This window comes from Heptranchias perlo, chromosome 21 (genome assembly GCF_035084215.1).
Source record: "Heptranchias perlo isolate sHepPer1 chromosome 21, sHepPer1.hap1, whole genome shotgun sequence".
In the NCBI taxonomy this organism is placed as follows: Eukaryota; Metazoa; Chordata; class Chondrichthyes; order Hexanchiformes; family Hexanchidae; genus Heptranchias; species Heptranchias perlo.
The window spans coordinates 45,326,108-45,349,149 of record NC_090345.1 but is presented as its reverse complement, the minus strand read 5'-3'; positions in this window follow the sequence as shown (position 1 = coordinate 45,349,149).

The following is a 23,042-nucleotide window of genomic DNA, read 5'->3' as shown; positions in this document are numbered from 1 at the left end:
GAGGGATAGTCAGAGGAGTCAACAGCAACTTGGTTTTGGACATTGAAAAGTTACTTGCATTTTGAGTTTGAGGTGAGGATGGGAGTTTGGAGGAGGGAGGTCTGAGAAAGCAGTTTGTGGTAGAGAGGAGGAGTTTGGAGTAGTTTCTATTTTTCAGTATCCACTTGGAGTAGTAAGTGGACAATTACAATGCACAAGAGTTTAGAGTATTCAAGAAGCACAGGCAAGACAGGAAAAGTGGTGAAGTTGCATATGTCAGGGACACTGACAGGTAAAGTGACATCACTTGCGTTTTCCTCCAATCCTCTGGCACCGCCCCAAATCTCAATGAAAACATTTACCAGGGCATCACACAAAACCTCTGCCATTTCTTTCCGAATAAATTAATTCTGGCCCTGCTGTTTTTTCTGCCTTGAGCCATTTTAATTTATCTGGCACCCCCTCCCCCACCCCTTGATATATGTAAACAACCAATCTGAGTAATAGACTTTTCTACTAGGCATGGGGCAGATCCAACCTTCTCACAGTTAAAAACAGATCCAAAGTATCTTCAACTTTTTTTGCCATACCTTTCTAAGTCATCCTGCAATGTTCCTAGTTGTTCCCTAACTGATCTTTGACTCCTAACTTTAGCAAAAAAATGCTTTCCCATCGCCCTGACTATTTTTTACTGTCCTGCTTTCTAGATTCATTTTAGCCTTCCTAACTCCTTTTTTAGTAAATGCTCTTTTTGGTACCGTTCTCTATGTTAAGGACTGTTACTCTATTTCTAACTTCTAAAATACCCCTTCTTCGGTGCCAGTTGTTGAACTAACTCCTCGTGTAGCCTTGTGCCTTTCTCTCCTTGTACACTCTTTTCCTTCCATCAGGATATTTAAGACTTCTTTCTGTTTCTGAATTTTCTTAAAAGTATCCCATTTTTTTGCGCATTGCAGTCATCTGCACCCCGCTCCCACTCTGATTTAACCAATGCTAAATCTCTTTATTTCCAAAACCCGGCTGAGCCCTGCTGTATCACCGCTTTTTGGGATGAGGGGGTTATCTTATGAGGAAAGGTTGGACAAGTTGGGCCTGTATACACTAGAGTTTAGAAGAATGAGAGGTGATCTTATTGAAACATATAAGACCTTGAGGGGACTAGAAGGGGTAGATGTTGAGGGGATGTTTCCCCTCGTGGGAGAGACTAGAACTAGGGGCCACAGTTTAAAAATAAGGGGTCTCCCATTTAAGATGGAGATGAGGAGAAATTTTTTCTCTCAGAGGGTCAGGAGTCTGTGGAACTCCCTTCCCCAGAGAGCAGTGGAGGCAGGGTCATTGAATATTTTTAAGGCTAAGTTAGATATATTCCTGATTAACAAGGGAGTCAAAGGTTGGTAGACGGGAAAGTAGGGTTGCGGTCACAATCAGATCAGCCATGATCTTATCAAATGGCAGTGCAGGCTCAAGGAGCCGGATGGCCTACTCCTGCTCTTAATTCGTATGTTCGTAGTTCGTATGTTCATAAAACCTGCATCTTTCTAAAATGCAGCACCAGCATATTATTACCCCTATGGCCCATAATTTAAACCTTATTATAGAATGGTCCCAATCTGTAAGGTGCTCCTTCACCTTCAGGTCACCTGTGGCTCATTACTGAACACCACGTCCAACATATTGTCTCCTCTAGGACTTGTCCCTACAAGCTGAGTTAAGAAAAAAAAATTGTTGATTCTATCAATAAATACCTTTCACACGGTCCCCTTCTCCTGCTCCTACTGCGCCAGGAGGTACCCAGCCAAGTGTCTGTAGGACTGAAAACTCCTTTGTACTGTTCATTTCTGTCAACGCTGAGATGATACTTGAACATCTTTGATCGACAGAGAGTTGTGAGGCTGTGGAATTCACTTCCAGGGTTAGTGGCTAATGTAGAAACTATGTCAACATTCAAGATTAGTTTGGATAGGTGGATGAAGGAAAAGGGGTTGAAGGGATATGGAAACGGGAGGTAAATATGATTAAGATTGTTTGCTCGTGTGGAGGTTAAATGCTGACACAGACTGGTTGGGGGGAATGACCTGTTCCCTTGTTGTAACTTCTAAGTATTTCTAAGACTAATGACAATTCTTAGTATGAATTCAGAACTCATTTTTCATTTAGTGAATATTCCTCCCCCCTCCGACTCTGTGTAACTGCATGAGTTCCTGATGATTGGCCTTTAACACAGTGTCAACGCTCTTTAACAAGCAAAACATTGTTTATTTTTCTGACTTATTTCCGTTCAGTCATTTGTGAATGGGAACAAAACTCAGAGTATGGACATAGGAGTAATGGACAAAAATCAAATCAGCACTTTCCACCACCCTTGCTCCTCTCTGCTTATGCACATCTACGTTTTCACGAAATTTATGCAGAGGAAAATAATCCCCCACATGTACTGTTTTGTGTTTCAGAATTTAAACAATTCAAATTATCATGATCAGAATTTGAAGCTCTTCTTGGTTTCTGCTGTTTTCCAATCTCCAATGATCCTGTCACACAATTCAATGACAGTGATCACTAGTTTGCTATTTATACTAATATACTTGTATTTGTTTAGTGCCTGGTCGAGTCAAAATTTCTCTACGCACTTCACATCATGAATGACTTTTGTAGTGCATTGACTGTCATGCTGGCAAACACAACAGCCAATTCTGCACCAGCAACGGGCCACAAATAGTAATTCACTGTGTCAGCCTGTCCTGTTTTATTTGTGTGTGCAAAACCTCAGATAAATATCTATCACAGCCACAGACGATGGCAGCAGTTTGTGCTGCTGAGCAGTGGTTTTGCTGTAGAGAGGAGATGTTTAATTGTGACCTACCTGTCTATTACTGCTTTAAGACTTATGATGAGCTGGCTTCTCTAAACTGTCATCTCCTCAGGAGGTAACATTCTTCAACCCACACTTTGCCTATCACTTAGTTGCTTTTATTTATCCTTTGTGTGTTTTTTTTGAGGATCTGCCTAGTTTGTGCAATTGAGTTATGCTCTAGCTAAAGGCACAACCAGTTGTGTCATGATAGGGAAGCCCACATATCCTCCCACACAGGGTCTTCCTCAAAGGGAGAATAGGAATACCATCTTCTTTGAAGCAGTACTTTCAAACAAAGGGGATCCCTGTGAGACTTGCTCTGCTTGACAATTATTTCTTTCTTACCACTACACATGTAAAGCTATTAGACCATTATACATCCATCTACATTTCTAAGGTGTGTCACCCACGCATCAAGACTAATGTCTTTCTCTCTCTCTCTCTTTTTTGGTGCTTTGTTGTATATTTTTGAGATCTCTGATTTCGAACCGGATTTCTTTTCTATGCAGCCGTAGGAGTATAATGCACGGAAACAGCATGCAGTGGGCTATCTTGAAAAACGCGAAGACATCGGAAATGTGTCCAATTTGGGCTTTTAACCTCTTACGTGATTCTGCATTAGGTATTTTGCATCTTGTCAAATGACTGCATGTAACAGGTTGTGGTCGCTGGGTACTGTTGTATGTTGTAGAAATTGTATTGTGAGTCAGAGAAACAGAAAGCCAGATAAAACTGATGGTTGTGATAAGTGATTATTTGAGTTGGTTGATGGAATAATTAGATCAGCATTAAATTTTTGAAGTGCTTTGTGCCATGCTTCATTGAAGTCTAAATCAGCACACAAAACTCTTGTACCAGCCAATTGCTGCAGTAATTGACGTGGTTAGATAAGTGTGTCAAATATCACATTTTATGTTCAATCATTTTTCCTAATTCCCTTGTCATTTTATAAAGATTCAAATATCCATTGCCTGCATTAAAATGATTTATTTTATTTTCCCTAAGTTATGTTTTAGATTAGTTTCAATCGCACAAAACATCAGACTGAAATGCTACAACACACCTACACAACTTGTACAGTGAATTATAACAGGAAGCATCCTGTGTAATTAATGTAAAGCATTTAATTGTTAACAGTATACCTTGCTGATGCTATTGCATTAATGTGAGGTAGAAATGCTTGCATTTAGGCTATTTTCAATCTGCTGTTAATTAGTCAGCTCCAATCAGTGGTTGCTGAAGGCTGGTGCCCTTCAGGCACAGATACTTGAAACATATTTATAATTGGATAGTTTTTAATTCAAAGTGCATTGTATTGGAGACTATTTCATCTCAATGACAATTGCTCTGGCATAATGTTAATGATGTACTCAGTTCCGGATATGGGACTACACACACAGGGACAAAAAGACCCCCATCAACAGAAACAAGTAAAAGACCCCCGCCAACAGAAACAAGGAAAAAAACCCCGCCAACAGAAACAACTAAAAGATCCCCACCCACAGAAACAACTAAAAGACCCCCTCCAACAGAAACAAGTAAGAGACTCCCACCACAGAAACCACTAAAAGACCCCCTCCAACAGAAACAAAAAAAAGACCCCTGCCCACAGAAACCACTAAATGATCCCCTCCAACAGAAACAAGCAAAAGACCCCCACCAACAGAAACAAGTAAAAGACCCCCACCAACAGAAACAAGTAAAAGACCCCCACCAACAGAAACAAGTAAAAGACCCCCACCAACAGAAACAAGTAAAAGCCCCCACCAACAGAAACAAGTAAAAGACCCCCACGAACAGAAACAAGTAAAAGCCCCCGCCAACAGAAACAAGTAAAAGACCCCCACCAACAGAAACCACTAAATGATCCCCTCCAACAGAAACAAGTAAAAGACCCCCACCAACAGAAACAAGTAAAAGACCCCCACCCACAGAAACCACTAAATGATCCCCTCCAACAGAAACAAGTAAAAGCCCCCGCCAACAGAAACAAGTAAAAGACCCCCACCAACAGAAACAAGTAAAAGCCCCCACCCACAGAAACCACTAAATGATCCCCTCCAACAGAAACAAGTAAAAGACCCCCACCAACAGAAACAAGTAAAAGACCCCCACCAACAGAAACAAGTAAAAGACCCCCACCAACAACATAAAAGACCTCCGCCAATAGATCCAAGTGAAAGATGAAAAAATGGCACACAATATCTTAGTGATTTCCATAACCTTATGGAGCAATTTCTCTTTTGTTACAGTTCCGATGTTGCAATTTGAATTAGTTTTGTCTCCCTTCTTGGCGTGCTGTACTATTTATTCCCAGGCTTGGAGTGTGGTAATGGAGTGTGGCCTGTTTCAGTGCTACTTTTGAATCTGTACATTGTACATGCCATTGGGAGGCATGCCAGAGCAGATAAGGGTGATTCACCAGCCATTCTCCTTCATTTACTGGCCGACAGTGCCTTGTTTCTGTTTACTAGATTCCCTCAGTGACATAGACAAGCTGGGATTGGAACTGTTCTGTCCATGACCAGCCATTGGAGAACCATGTTTAAAACCACAGCACCGCACCAGAAATGTACGGTTTGAAATTGTAAATGGAAATATCACCAATTGTGTTAGATCTTCAAGGACGTTGTGGCTAATCATTTCAATGCAGGTGTGTATCAATCCTTTGATAGTCATCTTGGAATATACCATGAATTCTTGATCTTGTATCTTACAGTGGGGTTTACTTAGAAGTATCCTGTGGCTAAGTGTTCTTATCATAGTATCGTAGTAGGTACAGCACAGGAAGAGGCCATTCGGCCCATCGTGCCTGTGCCGACTCTTTGAAAGAGCTAGCCAATTAGTCCCATTTCCCTACTCTTTCCCCATAACCCTGTAAATTTTTTCCTTTCAAGTATTTATTCAATTCCCTTTTGAAAGTTACTGTTGAATCTGCCTCCACCACCTTTTTCAGGCAGTGCATTCCAGATCATTACAACTCGCTGCGAAAAAAAATGTTTCCTCATGTCACCTCTGGCTCTTTTGCCGATCACCTTAAACCTATGTCCTCTGGTTACTGACCCTTCTGCCATTGGAAACGGTTTCTCCTTATTTACTCTATCAAAACTGTTCATGATTTTGAACACCTCTATCAAATCTCCTCTTAATCTTCTCTGCTTTAAGGTGAACAACCCCAGCTTCTCCAGTCTCTCCACATAACTGAAGTACCTCACCCCGGTACCATTCTAGCAAATCTCCTCTGCACCCTCTCTAAGGCCTTGACATCCTTCTTAAAGTGTGGTGCCCAAAATTGAACACAATACTCCAGGTGGGCCCTAACCAGTGTTTTATAAAGGTTTAATGTAAGGAATGTTACAACATCAGGTTATAGTCCAACAGTTTTATTTGAAAATCACAAGCTTTCGGAGGCTTTCTCCTTCGTCAGGTGAGTGTGGGATTCCATGAAGGTTACCGCATATATAGTCAGAGAACAATGCCTGGTGATTACAGATAATCTTTCCAACTGCCCGTTGTCAAGGCAATCAAAGTGTTCAGACAGAGAGACATTACATACAGGACTACTGAATATACAAATGGTCAGAACCCAAAGACAGAGAGAGAGAGAGAGAGAGAGAAACATCCGAAAGGAAGAGAAAGAGAGAGAATGACCAGTTCTATTAAAAACAGATAACTCTTTTTTCGCTGGTGGGGTTACATGTAGTGTGACATGAACCCAAGATCCCGGTTAAGGCCGTCCTCATGGGTGCAGAACTTGGCTATCAATTTCTGCTCGACGATTTTGCGTTGTCGTGTGTCTCGAAGGCCGCCTTGGAGAACGCTTACCCGAAGATCGGTGGCTGAATGTCCTTGACTGCTGAAGTGTTCCCCGACTGGGAGGAAACCCTCCTGTCTGGCGATTGTTGCGCGGTGTCCGTTCATCCGTTGTCGCAGTGTCTGCATGGTCTTGCCGATGTACCATGCTCCGGGGCATCCTTTCCTGCAACGTATGAGGTAGACAACGTTGGCCGAGTCACAGGAGTATGAACCATGTACCTGGTGGGTGGTGTCCTCTCGTGTGATGGTGGTATCTGTGTCGATGATCTGGCACGTCTTGCAGAGGTTGCCGTGGCAGGGTTGTGTGGTGTGGTGGATGCTGTTCTCCTGAAAGCTGGGTAATTTGCTGCGAACGATGGTCTGTTTGAGGTTGGGTGGCTGTTTGAAGGTGAGTAGTGGAGGCGTGGGGATGGCCTTAGCAAGGTGTTCCTCATCATCAATGACATGTTGAAGGCTGCGGAGAACATGGCGTAGTTTCTCCGCTCCAGGGAAGTACTGGACAATGAAGGGTACTCTGTTGGTTGCGTCCCGTGTTAGTCTTCTGAGGAGGTCTATGCAATGGCCCGCTGTGGCCCTGTCATCCGACGGGCCACAGCGAAAAATCGCATAGACCTCCTCAGAAGACTAACACGGGACGCAACCAACAGAGTACCCTTCGTCGTCCAGTACTTCCCCAGAGCGGAGAAACTGCGCCATGTTCTCCCCAGCCTTCAACATGTCATTGATGACGAGGAACAACTCGCTAAGGCCATCCCCACACCTCCACTACTCGCCTTCAAACAGCCACCCAACCTCAAACAGACCATCGTTCGCAGCAAATTACCCAGCTTTCAGGAGAACAGCATCCACCACACCACACAACCCTGCCACGGCAACCTCTGCAAGACATGCCAGATCATCGACACAGATACCACCATCACACGAGAGGACACCACCCACCAGGTACATGGTTCATACTCCTGTGACTCGGCCAACGTTGTCTACCTCATACGTTGCAGGAAAGGATGCCCCGGAGCATGGTACATTGGCGAGACCATGCAGACACTGCGACAACGGATGAACGGACACCGCACAACAATCGCCAGACAGGAGGGTTCCCTCCCAGTCGGGGAACACTTCAGCAGTCAAGGACATTCAGCCACCGATCTTCGGGTAAGCATTCTCCAAGGCGGCCTTTGAGACACACGACAACGCAAAATCGTCGAGCAGAAATTGATAGCCAGGTTCCGCACCCATGAGGATGGCCTCAACCGGGATCTTGGGTTCATGTCATGCTACACGTAACCCCACCAGCGAAAAAAGAGTTATCTGTTTTTAATACAACTGGTCATTCTCTCTCTTTCTCTTCCTTTCGGATGTTTCTCTCTCTCTCTCTCTCTCTGTCTTTGGGTTCTGACCATTTGTATATTCAGTAGTCCTGTATGTAATGTCTCTCTGTCTGAACACTTTGATTGCCTTGACAACGGGCAGTTGGAAAGATTATCTGTAATCACCAGGCATTGTTCTCTGACTATATAAGCTGTAACCTTCATGGAATCTCACACTCACCTGATGAAGGAGAAAGCCTCCGAAAGCTTGTGATTTTCAAATAAAACTGTTGGACTATAACCTGATGTTGTAACATTCCTTACATTTGTCCACCCCAGTCCATCACCGGCATCTCCACATTATAAAGGTTTAGCATAACATCCTTGCTTTGGTACTCTATGCCTCTATTAATAAAGCCCAGGACTCCATATGCTTTTTTTTACAGCCTTCTCAACTTGTCCTGCCACTTTCAAAGATTTGTGTATGTGCATCCCCAGGACTCTCTGTTCCTGCACCCCCTTTAAAATTGTACCATTTAGTTTATATTGCCTCTCCTCATTCTTCCTACCAAAATGTATCACTTCACACTTCTCTGCGCTAAATTTCATCTGCCATGTGTCTGTCAATTTCACCAGTCTGTCTATGTCCTCCTGAAGTCTGTTACTATCATCCACATTGTTTACTACATTTCCAAGTTTTGTGTCATCTGCAAACTTTGAAATTATACCCTGTATACCCAAGTCTAGGTCATTAATATATATCAAAAAGAGCAGTGGTCCTAATACCGACCCCTGGGGAACACCACTGTATACTTCCCTCCAGTGTGAAAAACAACCGTTCACCACTACTCTCTACTTTCTGTCCCTTAGCGAATTTTGTATCCACGCTGCCACTGTCCCTTTAATCCCACGGGCTTTAATTTTGCTGACAAGCCTATTATGTGGTAATTTATCAAATGCCTTTTGAAAGTCCATATACACAACATCAACCACACTATCCTCATCAACCATCTCTGTTACTTCATCAAAGAACTCAATCATGTTAGCCAAACATGATTTTCCTTCAACAAATCCGTGCTGACTTTCATTTATTAGCCCATACTTTTCCAAGTGCCAATTTATTTTGTCCCAGGTTATTATGTTTAAAGTAATCAAGCAATAGTTATTCAGACTTGAGTGATAAAGAAATTGGGGCAGTTCAGTGAAATGTCAGCCCTTGAAAGCTGAATTAATTCAGCAAAACTGCCGTTGCAATAGAAAGAAAGATTTGCATTTTATGTAGCACTGTTCACGACCTCAGAATGTCCCAAAGCACTTTACAGCCAGTTAAGTACTTTTGGCTACTGTAATGTAGAAAATGCGGTAGCCAATTTGTGCACAGCAAACTCCTACAAACAACAGTGTGATAATGACCAGATGATCTGTTTTTAGTGATGTTCGTTCAGGGATAAATATTGGCTAGGACACCGGGGAGAACCCCCTTGCTCTTCTTCGAAATAGTTCCGTGGGATCTTTTCCGTCCACCTGTCAGGGCAGACTGGGCCTCGGATTAGCGTCTCATCTGAAAGTTGGCACCTCCAACAGTACATCACTTCCCTCAGTACTACGCTGGCGTATCAGCCTAGATTGCACCATGCATGAGCATTAACAAGTTAAACATCTTCATTCTGGTATCAGGCTGTGTGCTTATGGCAAATGGAAATATCTCAGGTAACCAGTAACAGAACTGCTGTCACTCCGTAAACTTGAGCTTGTCCAAAGCTCTGCTGCCCATATCCTAACTTGCATCAAGTCCCGTTCACCCGTCACCCCTGTGCTCACTGACCTACATTGGCTTCTGGTCCGGCAACGCCTCGATTTTAAAATTCTCATCCATGTTTTCAAAGCCCTTTCAAATGGCCTCGCCCTTCCCTATCTCTGTAACCTCCTCCAGCCCTACAACCTTCTGAGATCTCTGCGCTCCTCCAACTCTGGCCTCTTGTGCATCCCCGATTTTAATTGCTCCACCATTGGCATCCGTGCCTTCAGCTGCCTAGGCCCTGAGCTCTGGAATTCCCTCCCTAAACCTCTCCGCCTCTCTACCTCTCTCTCCTCCTTAAAACCTATCTCTTTGACCAAGCTTTTGGTCATCTGTCCTAATATCTCCCTATGTGGCTCGTTGTCAAATTTTGCCCGATAACGCTCCTGTGAAGCACCTTGGGACGTTTCACCACGTCAAAGATGCTATGTAAATGCAAGTTGTTGTCATTGTTAATAACGATTTTACAATTCGAAGGTCTTAGAAATAAATCCAGAAAGTGCTAGAAAACACTCAGCAGGTCAGGCAGCATCGGTGGAGAGAGAAACAGAGTTAATGTTTCAGGTCGATGACCTTTCATCAGAACTCATTAGAAATAAATCTCTTTTTTTTCCTTGAAAAGTAGTAGCTTTCACTTGTATTGATTTCTCCTTTCCTTGTAACGAGTAACAGAACAGGGTGAAAGTATGCTTGGAATTATTTTTTTCAAATCCATTTTGCAAGAACACTTTAATATTACATTTATGCTGCTAAAGAAACTGTGCATTTTTCATAAATATGACATGAAATAAATTCAAGGTAATAATGAAGATATACAGGATTGTTGATAATGTGTTTTAAAAATGCAACTCAAAATGTATACAGCTTTGTAATCTCAAATTTTAAAATTGGAGTGGCCTAATATGTTTGGATTTATTACAACCTGCGGCTAAGGTAATTTAATTTGACTGGCTACCCGTTGGTCATGTGACAAAAATGAGTTTATTGCATTGATTCATATCTGAAGGGCATTATTCTTATGCAAATCAGTCATGGAGAACAACAGGGCTTGATGGTGTAGTTTCTACAGAAAACTACTTGATTTGCAAATTTAAAGATTCTAGTAAAAAAATCTCAGCAATTCTCTAGCATTAATGATAATATGTACTGAATGTATTTGGACAATTGTTACTTGCATGGACTAAGAAGGAAAAAACTGCAAATGCTGTAAATTCGAAAGAAACAAATAGAGAATGCAGGAAATACACAGCAGGTCTGTCAATGTCTATAAAAAGAGAAAATACCGGTTAATGTTTTGTGTGTAATCGTCCATTAGAATCCTTTGGGTTACACCCGATGGGTTAAATTGTCTTTTCTCTTTACGGATGCTGCATATTTCCAGCATTTTCTACCTTTGCTTCAGATGATGTTTGTGTTACCTCATTTTGGTATGTGCTTATAAATAAAAAATTGAGGCACATATATTGGCCTCAACATCCACACCCTCCACCACCGACGCACCGTGGCTGCAGTGTGTATTATTTACAGGTTGCACTGCAGCAACCCACCAAGACTTCTTTGGCAGCTCCTCCCAAACCCACGACCTCAACACCACCTAGAAGGACAAGGGCAGCAGGTGCATGAGAGCATCATCATCTCCAAGTTCCCCTCCAAGTCCCTCACCATCCTGACTTGGATATATATCACCATTCCTTCATCGTCGCTGGGTCAAAATTCTAGAACTCTCTACCTTCACCGCATGGGCTGCAGTGGTTCAAGAAGGCAGCTCACCTTCTTAAGGGCAACTAGGGATGGGCAATAATTGCTGGCCTTGCCAGTGACACCTATAATCCGAGTATGAAAAAATGAACACCTGGTTGCTTCAGTCACATTTAGTTGATTGTCATTTTGGTCCTGTTACCTCCTACAAATATCTTACGAATTCATTGACACTGGAAAATGCATTTATCATTACAGTTGATTTTCTGAAGCTTTGATAGTTTGCTATTCATTAAGGTTCTCAGTGAAGGACATTCATGACACTGTACGTTCACAGAAACTCATGCAAACAATTGAGCTAAAAGATAGCTTCAGAACTACAAAGAGAGCCACTAAACTATTTAAAACAATGGAAACAGTTTGCAATTCTTCTGATGAAACATAGGCAAAAACTGCATATGCAGACTGGAAACTCATCAGTCAATAAATGAAAGAGCATAAATCCCTCTCACAGTAAGGAGATGTGAAGAAAGAGAATTATTGGTAGGAAGCTCTCTGCTGCTATGATGGAAAGTTGCTCTAATATACAATGGTACCCAATTTAATTATCATGTAGCACCATCAAATCTATCACTATCACAATTATAATTACATCAATGACCATTTAACTGTAAAAATGTCAAATTAGCTCATTAGAACCGCTCAATAATAACTGAGCATAATCTTTAGTATCCATAAACCTTTGAGAAACAAAACAAGAATGATTTCAGTGTCAAATGTGTATCTCTCGACTTAAGTCTTGACCTCAAGCGCAGGGTGACGTAGCAGTGGGTGACTCGTATTGTCGAGGTCAGAGAAGAAGATAAATGCTACACTTAGAAAATTGAATCTTTTGGTTTATAGGACTGTCATTTGCAAACATTATGATACATGTTGCTGTAGGGTGATTTGCATAAGTATCCATTTTCTTAATATTACTTTGAACACATTTTTCAGTTACAACATTTTTATGCGTTTTCTGAAGAAGGCAGACTTTCTAACTCGTATTTCTGAATATTTTATTTTCACCAAAGCTTGAGCTGAAATAATTAACATGACTACAAATGGAAAGCCCTGACACATTCTGTAATTTTGCATGTATGTAGAGGTAAAGCTATGGCAAGATATATTTTTCCATTGTTTAATTCTATCTATGAAGGAGTACTGATTTGAATTAAACCACAGGCAAATTATAAAGAACAGAAGCAAAACAGGGTCACTAAATTGTACCAGGGGAGCGTGAGTTGGTCGATTGATCAGTAATGTCATATCCAATAAAGATTCTTTGGATTATTAATTTCCCCAAACAGCAATCTGCATTTGGCCTTGTTAGAAGTAAAGATTCTCAAAGAATTTAACTCTCCTTTGGTCAACTATCCATTAAATACAACTATTGTATATTCACATGAAGCTGTTTAAAATAAAACCTACATTTTCTGTAGGTCCCGTGCTGCATGTATGGGCCCTGGTACCAAACTCGTCCCGCTCTACCTTGATCTTGCTTAGCTGCTGCATGTCTTTCTGATTGAAGTCACTGTTAGTGTCTCTCTACAGTGGTTTGTCAGGTTGCCATTTCAATGCTTGGGGGCATGTTTCTTGAGCACATGAGTGAGCCAACGGAGATGATTTTGCTTTCAGAAGCTGGCATCCTGACAGCTGCTGTATCTTTTTTCATTCCCTAACTATCTTGTTTGTCACATTATTTATCCAGCGGTTGCTGAGCATCTTGCCAAGACATTTGGAAGGTGAGGCTTCTCTAAGGAAACTGAGGTTGCATTAAATATGAGTTAAGTGCTAATTCCACATTCCTGTGCTCTCAATGTTTATGATTACTTGTAATTCAGACAGATGGGATGAAAGTCTCTTCTCTCTGATGGCTTTGAGGCCTCTGCATGAATTGAGTTTGAACCAGTTTCGGGTAGACACAACCCCATATCACCCTCCCCCCCACCCCAATATAATGTGGCACTATATGAGAGGCTGCAAGGATAGTTGTTGAGGGAAGCAGGAAAATTCATGCTTACCCAGCTTGGCATGTGCCACTGAGATGGGCTAATGGCATGTTGCTCAGTCAGAGTAAAGAAAGAACTTGCATTTATACAGCACCTTTCACAATGTCCTACAGCACTTTACAGCCAATGACGTACTTTTTGAAGTGTAGTTGTAACTGTTGTAACGTTGGGAAACGCAGCAGCCAATTTGCGCACAGCAAGGTCCCACAAACATCAGTGAGATAAGTGACCAGATAATCTGTTACAGTGAGCTGGTTGAGGGATGGATGAAAGCCAGAACACGAGGAGAGCTCCGCTGCTTTTCTTCAAAATAGTGCTGTGGGATCTTTTACATCCATCTGAGAGGGCAGAAAGGAAGTCCGTTTAATATCTCATACAAAAGGCAGCACCTCCGATAGTGCAGCACTCCCTCAGTACTGCCTCAGTACTGGAGTGTCTGCCCCGATATTAGAGTGGAGGCAGGATGGCAGCGGGGTGGGAGTGGGGGGGGTGGTGATTGGGCACGCGGGTAACCCGCTCCATAAAAAATGTCCATTTCCCACGCGATCGCGATTCAATTGGTGCCACTTAACGTGGCTTCCGGGTTTGCCGTCGGAAAGCTGGGCAGCGGGTGGACTGCACACCCGCATCACAGGCTGTCAGCTGGAGGAACTCTATTTAAAGGGGCAGTCCTCCAATGGCTGCTCCTGGAGCAAACACCCACACACCACAATGGAGCCGCACAGGGGCAAGGCTGTTCCAAGATTCAACGATGCCTCACTCCAGGTGCTACTGGATGGGGTGAGGAGGAGGGATCTGCTTTACCCGGCGGATGGGAGGAAGTGGCCTGCCTCTGCTACTAAGAAGGCCTGGCTCGAGGTGACAGAGGAGGTCACCAGCAGCAGCAACAACATCTCGCGCACCTGGGTCCAGTGCAGGAAGCACTTCAATGTATCCTAACTAGGACAGCCAAAGTGAGTACGCTTACTAATTCTCCTACATTCTGTCTTCCACATCACCGCCCCCACCCCCCAACTCATTCTGCACTGCCAAGACTACTCTATCACGTCACTCCTCACATCCACTTAAGGCTCATCCTCAACTTACCTGCACTTCCTCAGCACTTCCTCACCTATCCATTAGTCACCCCACCACTACCACTCAACCCAATCCTCATACAATGTCATGGCTCTGTCTCATACTCACCCTCTGATGCAGTTCTTTCACGGTCAGCCTCACCCAAACCAATGCAATTCATCGGTTGGCCACTTCACCATCACTCACTTGCACACCTGCTCTTTCTCCCCTTCTAGGAGAAGAGAATGCAAAATGTACGGGAGAGGGCGAGGACCGGAGGGGGGCGCATCAAACTGTAGTCCTTACAGACCCGGAGCAGGAGGCGCCAGAGCTCAGCCAAACCCTCGAGTGCCTGTCCATCGGGGACGCCAAGACTGGCAACCCACAAACGTCTGGTGACACAACTTTAACATTCATCACACACAATATGAATTGATGTTAACATGCCTTGCCATCTTCAGCACCTCAGTATGCTTATCACAACATGACCCATCTGTGATCATGCTTAATATTGCTTTCTGTTCTCTTACAGGGCCTTCAGAAACCACAGTGATGGCAGAGGGTGATTCCTCAGAGGACGTGCTGGCCTCTGATGGTGCACTGTCACATCTTAGCGAGCCAGCCACCAGGGCAGATACTCACGCCTTGGTGGGTCCTAGTCCTCAGTTAGTTGGGTTGGCACCTGGTGAGTTACCACACACATGTGAGCACGAGCAGACACTGGTGGCAGGGGCAGCTGCGGAGAGTCCGCGTCGGTGGGAGCACTCCTGTCCAGGCATTGCTCAGCTGGATGCAGATGGAGGCCATCTTTTAAAAAGAGAATGGTCAATGGACAGCAGCACATTTGCGCGGTATTGGAACAGGTGCCACGCGCACTCTCCACAATAGCGCAGAGGATGGAGGAGTCCAATTCCTGCATGAGTGGAATGGTGGCACAGGTACGGGAGGGAATCTCTGAGATAGTGTCACAGGGACGTGAGGGAATCTCTGAGATATTGCCACAGGGACGTGAGGGAATCTCTGAGATAGTGCCACAGGGACGTGAGGGAATCTCTGAGATAGTGTCACAGGGACGTGAGGGAATCTCTGAGATATTGCCACAGGGACGTGAGGGAATCTCTGAGATAGTGCCACAGGGACGTGAGGGAATCTCTGAGATAGTGCCACAGGGACGTGAGGGAATCTCTGAGATAGTGCCACAGGTACGTGAGGGAATCTCTGAGATAGTGTTACAGGGATGTGAGGGAATCTCTGAGATAGTGCCACAGGGACGTGAGGGAATCGCTGAGATAGTGCCACAGGGACGTGAGGGAATCTCTGAGATAGTGTCACAGGGACGTGAGGGAATCTCTGAGATAGTGGGCTACATTTTAGCACCCGCTATCGGGTGCGTTCCTGGTGGGGGGGCTCCGAAAATCGGGGAATCCCGGAGTGGGTTGGGAGCCCGGCTCCAACTCGCCCACTTCCGGGTTCCCCACAGACGTGCCGACGTGCGTGCGCAGCCCCCGCATGTGGGACTCCCGCAGGCAATTAAAGCCAGCGGGGTGCCACTTGAGAGTATTTATCTTGTCATTTCAGGTCATTAACAGACCTGATTAAGGGAATATGTCAGGAGGGGTGGGATATTAGAAACAACTGGGACTGTTTCTCATACTGGGGGAAACATTCCCAGTTGAAATGGACGTGTTGCAGCCACCAGCCTGTGGCAGCTGCAAAGGTCCATTTGACAGGTGGGGGGGGGGAGACCCTCACTCATTGCAGGAGGCCACTCTGTCACTTGGGACAAAGTTTGGCCTCCACCACCCTCCTCCTGACAATCAAATTCACCAACTTGCACACTTACCCCGGGGTCCAGAGACATGTACCTACCTTGCGGACCCCCTCAGATGTACATCTTCCGGATGGGGGCTGCCGTAGCTGCAGTCATGACCTCCTTGGAGGGCGAACAGCATCACCAGCCTCGCCGGCCACGCCGTCCACCTCTGACACGTGGAGCTCCACAACACAGTGCTGTGACACATCCACCTGCACAGCAGGAGGGAGGGCAACCGCAGAGAGAGATGCGTCGCAGGGGGCACTACCCTCGCCACAGGGTCCACAGACCGAGGGTCAGCTTCCTGGACCTCTCTGAGCAGCAGTGCACACGGAGGCTCAGAGTCACTCGACATGTAGTTGTGGACATCTGCAGCCTCCTTCATGCCGAGCTGCTCCCGGCTGGCCTGAGCACCATCTTCTTACCTGTCGCTGTCAAAGTCACCACTGCCCTCAACAACTTCTCCTCTGCATCCCTCCAGGGTGCCACCGGGGACATCACCGCCGTCTCTCAGCCGTCTGCACAAAAGAGCCCTGCAAGTACACCTACACCCACTCTGCAGTGACACAATGGGTGGCATCAGTTGTGGGTCTTCATTGTGATCCTCAGGAAAGGGCATTATTGCACAAACCAGACAAGATTCGCAAAGACGTGGCAGTAGTGGTGCCAATATAATATGTTATGTGAGTTGGTCAGAAATTAAATATAAGTAAAAACCATGACAAACCCTCAAACACCCTTGTGCATCCCCTTCATGCTCACAACACGTTTGCCTTACGCTTCCTACTGCACATATGTGATGCATGCCCTGTGGCTGCAGCACAGGTAGTGGCAGGTTGAGTGAGGCTGACCATGAAAGAGATGCATGAGAGGGTGAGTATGAGATAGAGCCATGAGATTGTATGAGGATTGGGTTGAGTGGTAGTGGCGGGATGAGTACTGGCGAGGTGAGTAAGTGCAGGTAAGATGAGGATGAGGTTTGAGTGGGTGTGAGGGGTGATGCGACAGAGTAGTGTTGGCAGTGCAGAAGGAGATGTGGGGTGGGGGCAGTGATGTGGCAGACGGAGTGAAGGGGAATGAGTAAGTGTACTCACTTTGGCTGACCTACTTAGGTCATTGCAGCGCCTCCTGCACTGTATGCAGGTGGGCGATATGTTGGTGGTGCAGGTGACCTCCTCTGCCACCTCGAGCCAGGCCTTCCTGGTGGCAGAGGCAGCCCGCTTCCTCCCGCCCACCGGGGGGAAGATCTCTGTCCTCCACCTCCTCCTCACCCCATCTAATGATACCTGAGCTTCAAGCATGGCTCACAAATGAATCCATTCAGACCTTGACAATGGCCATTCGGACTCAGGATGAACAACGTTCTGCCTCCTTAACCAGGCAGACAGATACACAGCACTGGCCTTCCAAGGCATCACACGTGTCCTCCAAACTGTTGTCCAGCAGAGTGGTAGGAGTGATATGGGACTGGCCCAGAGGAGGGATGATGGGGAAAGGGGACATGGAAGTGGGGATGCCATTCAAAGCGCTCCCACATCTCACCCATTGCCCCCCTCTTTACCAGTACCCGCAATGCTGCCTCCTCTCCAGGTGGCCAAGTCTACCTCTGCACAGGTGCAGGTGAAGCAGTCTTTGGAGGGGCCGTCATGGGATCCAAAACCCAGAGGGCGTAGGCCCAAAGCATCTAAGCAGTCAGGGCATGAACATGAGCAACCTGCCACTATATCTGCTGCAGCCACAGGAGATGCACCACGTAGAAGTAGTTGTAAGAGAAAGGCAAAGTTTTTGTGAGCACAAAGGGGATGCACAAGGGTGTTTGATAGACTGTCATGTTTTTCAATTATATTTAATTTTTGTGAAAGTGACATTAAATTTTATGATTGTCACTACTGCTGGCATGTCTTCCCCATTCTTGACTGGCATTTGTGATAGGGCCCTTTCATGAGGTTCACCATGAATGGCAACACTTGATGCCACTCATTGGGTCACTTTACAGTGGGTGTATGTGTAGTTGCAGGACTGTTTTGTGCAGGAAGGGGTGGGTGGCCTGGTGTGGGCGCTGCTCTTTCCAGGTGGTGTGAGGACTGGACTCTTCACACTTTCTGATGTTAGGAGAACCGTTCACATATCAGTGACTCCCTGGCTTCACAAGTAGCCAGGTGAGCCGCTGCTCTACTCATGGGTTCCTTCTCCTCCTCCTCCTCCATGTGGGTGGCGGATGTGGATGGGGCCTCCTCAAGCGGCACCCCTCTCTGTTGTGCTCTTGTGCAGGTGCCTGTGGTACAGCACTGTGTTGTGGAGCTCCAAGTGGCAGAGGTGGACGCCGTGCCTGGCGAGGCTGGTGATGTTGCTCGTCCTCGGATGTAGTGGTGAATGCAGCCATGGCGCCCCCCCATCCTGACGGTGTGAGTTTGAGGGGGACTGCAAAGTAGTTAAATATGTGTGAACAGTAGAATTTTGAGTGGAAAGTAAGAATTTTCAGTGAAAATACAAAGATCCCACAGCCAAAACTTTGTCTGAAAGAACTGAGTGCCCATCTGTCAAATAAGCATTTGAATGTGCAACTGGCTGCTGGCTGAAACACGTCTGTTGCAAAGTGAAGTGTTTCCCACAGCACGGGAAACATGCTGAGGATGCTTCAAAATCGCACCCCTGCCTCAATTTGGAGAAAATTAAGTAGTTCAACTACTTACACTATCTAAACAACTGTGTCAAGTATCATCCCTCCGGCTTTAATTGCCAGTGGGACTTCCACATTCAGGAGGCACACACACACCCAGATGCATCAGTGGGGAACCTGGAAGTCTGCGCGTTGGAGCCAGGTTCCAAACCCAAACAGGATTACCCTGATTTTCAGAGCCCTCCTCTCCCCAACAACCCCCCCCCAATTTCCTGGGAAAATTGAGCCTTTTGTGTTCAAGTTGCTAGAGGAGGACTTAAACCTACAACTGACTGACTCAAAGGCAAGAGTGCTACCAACGGAGCCATGGCTGACACCAGTAGATGAAATGTCAAGCTACACCTGACCAAACTACACCTGAGCCAGATGATAAGAATGGAAAAGTGTTCCAGTCCCAGCACTGACATCCCCCTGCCTCAGGAGGACAGAAATTCACCAAAGATTTAACAGATATAAATACACGATTTAAAAAAATTAAGAATCTGCTGTTTCCATAGAAATGAAGAGACCTTTTCCAAAATGTAGAACTTGCTTATTTGTGAAAGCAGTTTTGGCAGCTGTGAAGGACGGCTTAGATGAATCAAAAGCAAATCATTAAATATTTGTTTTTAGTGAGGCCTGAAACCATTGTTGTGCCTATAATTGAGACTAACGGCTGTAATGTCTCACTTATGTGGATGAAATTTAGTAGAGTGATAAATCACCACAAAAATTAATTGGCATTAAATTTGATCCCTTCTAATAGTGAAAAAAATCAGTTATCATTGAAAAATCACACTCCCTGCATTGTGATCGAATCGTTGAGCATGTCATAATCTTGTGTTTATAATCTTTCATTCTGAAGCAGTACATTTCTGGACTTTGAATCTTAACATTATCATGCCGATAGACCTCATTTTTCACATCAGATTTTGTTTATGACTGGCACTTTTGATGACTGATTTACTTTTAGGCTCACTTAAGTGGAAACATAAGCTTTTCTACATACAGCATGTGTCATCTCGCAGTATAGAACTAGTAGTTTTTTATTCATTCTGGGGATGTGGGCATCGCTGGCGAGGCCAGCATTTATTGCCCATCCCTAGTTGCCCTTGAGAAGGTGATGGTGAGCCTTCTTCTTGAACCGCTGCAGTCCGTGTGGTGAAGGTTCACCCACAGTGCTGTTAGGATGGGAGTTCCAGGATTCTGACCCAGCGACAATGAAGGAACAGCCGATATATTTCCAAGTCAGGATGGTGTGTGAATAGGAGGGGAACATGGAGGTGATGGTGTTCCCATGATCTTCCGGCTCCTGGCCTGGCAGAGGCCATGGGACTGGGAGGTGCTGGGTGGTGACACATTTTTCTCAAAATATGAAACTACAAAAATTAAGTCTGTCATAAAAATAATATGTTCAAATTGTATCTGCAAAACTGCTCCCAGATGGGACCAGTTTCTCTTTACTTATAAGAGCAGGCTATAATCAACTGCTACAGGTTCCTGAAGGTGTGAAGTTCTGGAAGGAGTGCAGCATTATATTGTTGTAAATGTTTTCCTCTCCTCAGGTACTGTTCTGCCTCCCTTTTATAATGGCCGTCATCATCCCCCTCAAAAAAACCCACCCTTGAGCCCTCCATCCTTGCAAACTACTGCCCCATCTCCAATCTCCCTTTCCTCTGTAAAGTCCTTGAACGTGTTGTTGCCTTCCAAATCTGTGCCCATATTTCTCGCAACTCCATGTTTGAATCCCTCCAATCAGGTTTCTTCCCCTGCCACAGCAATGAAATGGCCCTTATCAAAATCACAAATGACATCTTCTGTGACTGTGACCGTGGTAAACTATTCCTCCTTATCCTTCATGACCTGTCTGCAGACTTTGACGTGGTTGACCACACCATCCTCCTTCAATGCCTCCCCTCCATTGTCCAGCTCATTGAGACTGCCCTCGCTTGGTTTCACTCTTACCTATCCAACTGTAGCCAGAGCAACTCCAACAATGGCCCCTGCATCATTAGCTCTGGAGTTCCCCAAGAATCTAACCTAGGCTCCCAAATCTTCTTCATCTACATGCTGCCACTCAGCGAAATCATCCGAAGACATGTGGTCAGATTCCACGTGTACGCCGATGACACCCAGCTCTACTTCATCACCACATCTCTCGACCCCTCAACTGCCTCTGTGCTGCCAGACTGCTGGTCCTACATCAAGTCCTGAGCCGCAATTTCGTCCAGTTAAACATTGGGAAGATTGAAGCCATTGCCTTCAGCACCCGCCACCAATTCTATCCCCCTCCCTGGCCACTGTCTCAGATTGAACCAGACCGTTCGCAACCTTGGTGTCCTATTTGACCCCAAGCTGAGTTTCTAACCCCATATCCTCTCCAGCACAAAGACTGCCTACTTCCACCTCTGTAACATCGTCCATCTCGCCCTTGTTTTAACCCAACTGCTGCTGAAACCCTCATCCCATGCCAACTCCAGATTCGACTATTCCTTTGTTCTGACCTGGCTGGTCTCCTATTCCCCATGCTCCATAAACTTGAGCTCATCCAAAACTCTGCTGCCCGTATCCTAACTCGCACCAGGTCCCATTCACCTATCACCCCTGTGCTCGTTAACTTACATTGGTTCCCGGTCCACCAATGCCTCAATTTTTAAATTATCATCTTCGTGTTCAAATCCCTCCATGGTCTCACCCCTCCCTATCTCTGTAACCTCCTCCAGCCCTATAACCCTCCAAGAACTCCGCGTTCCTCCAACTCTGGCCCTCTTGTGTATCCCACGCTCCCTTTGCCCCATCATTGGTGGACATGCCTTCATCTGTCTAGATCTTACACTCTGGAATTCCCTCCCTAAACCTCTTCACCTCTTCACCTCCCTTTCCTCCTTTAAGACCCTCCTTAAAACTACCTCTTTGACCAAATTTTTCGTCCTAATATTCCTTCTCTGGCTTGCTGTCCACTTTTGCTCGTTTATGTGTCTGTGAAAAGCCTTGAGATGTTTTTCTACAAGTTGCTGTATAAATGGAAGTTGTTGTTGCACTGCATCAAGATTTAAAAACATCACCTGAACCATCTTGGTCAGAGAATTGGACATTAAGATTGGCCCAACAGTCAGTGGCAACTCTATACCACTTCTATGATCCCAATGTCACGGAAATATAATGCATAATGATGTAGAGCCACCACTACATCTATATAATTAAAAGTCTTATGTTCTGCCCGTAGTAGTCTGCAGTGCATGGCACATGACACTTCGAAGTGTCACACATGCAAGGTGTTCTTGACACTTACCCAGTTGGCTCAAATCACCATGCCGATTCACTCAAGTATTGACAGGCAAGAAAAGCTGCCAATCATGAACTATCAAACCCAGTCAAAACCAATCAAAGCAACACTCTATGATTTTTATCTATTTGGCCTGGAAGGGATAATGGTTTAATTTATATTATGATGTAGCTGTGAAGTGAGATTTAGTTCATAAGGGGTTAACTCCGAAAGAGACACAAGCTATCTGGGTCGTTGTTTAGGACAAATTAGTTGGAATACCAGATGAAACTGCCATCTAAGAAATGTGTATTCTCACATAACACATCAGTTTTGAGACAATGGAGGCCAATGTACATATTCCAGAGCTGTTCATACCATTAATGATCAAACGGTCTTCATTCAATATGCTCGGCAGCGGGCTTAGCTAAGCAGATTTATAATACCCTCAAATTGCTCAAATAATTTTTCCCAAGATTTTTGGTTGTCATTTTGCTTCTTCAGGTATAAACAAGAAAAAGAATACAATTTATAACACCCCTACCTATGCTTCCAGACATCAACAAATGCAGCTTGCCCTCCTCACTGTCCCCAGCTACCTCTTCCAGTGCTGCCAAACCCCAGACTGTTGACCTCTCCCCAGTGATATACCCCCCACCCCATGTCTGTCTAGACCCACGGTCCTCCCAACCTCAGAATATTACAGACTTCACCTTCCAGAGTTACCAGACCCCCCAAGGCTACTACAC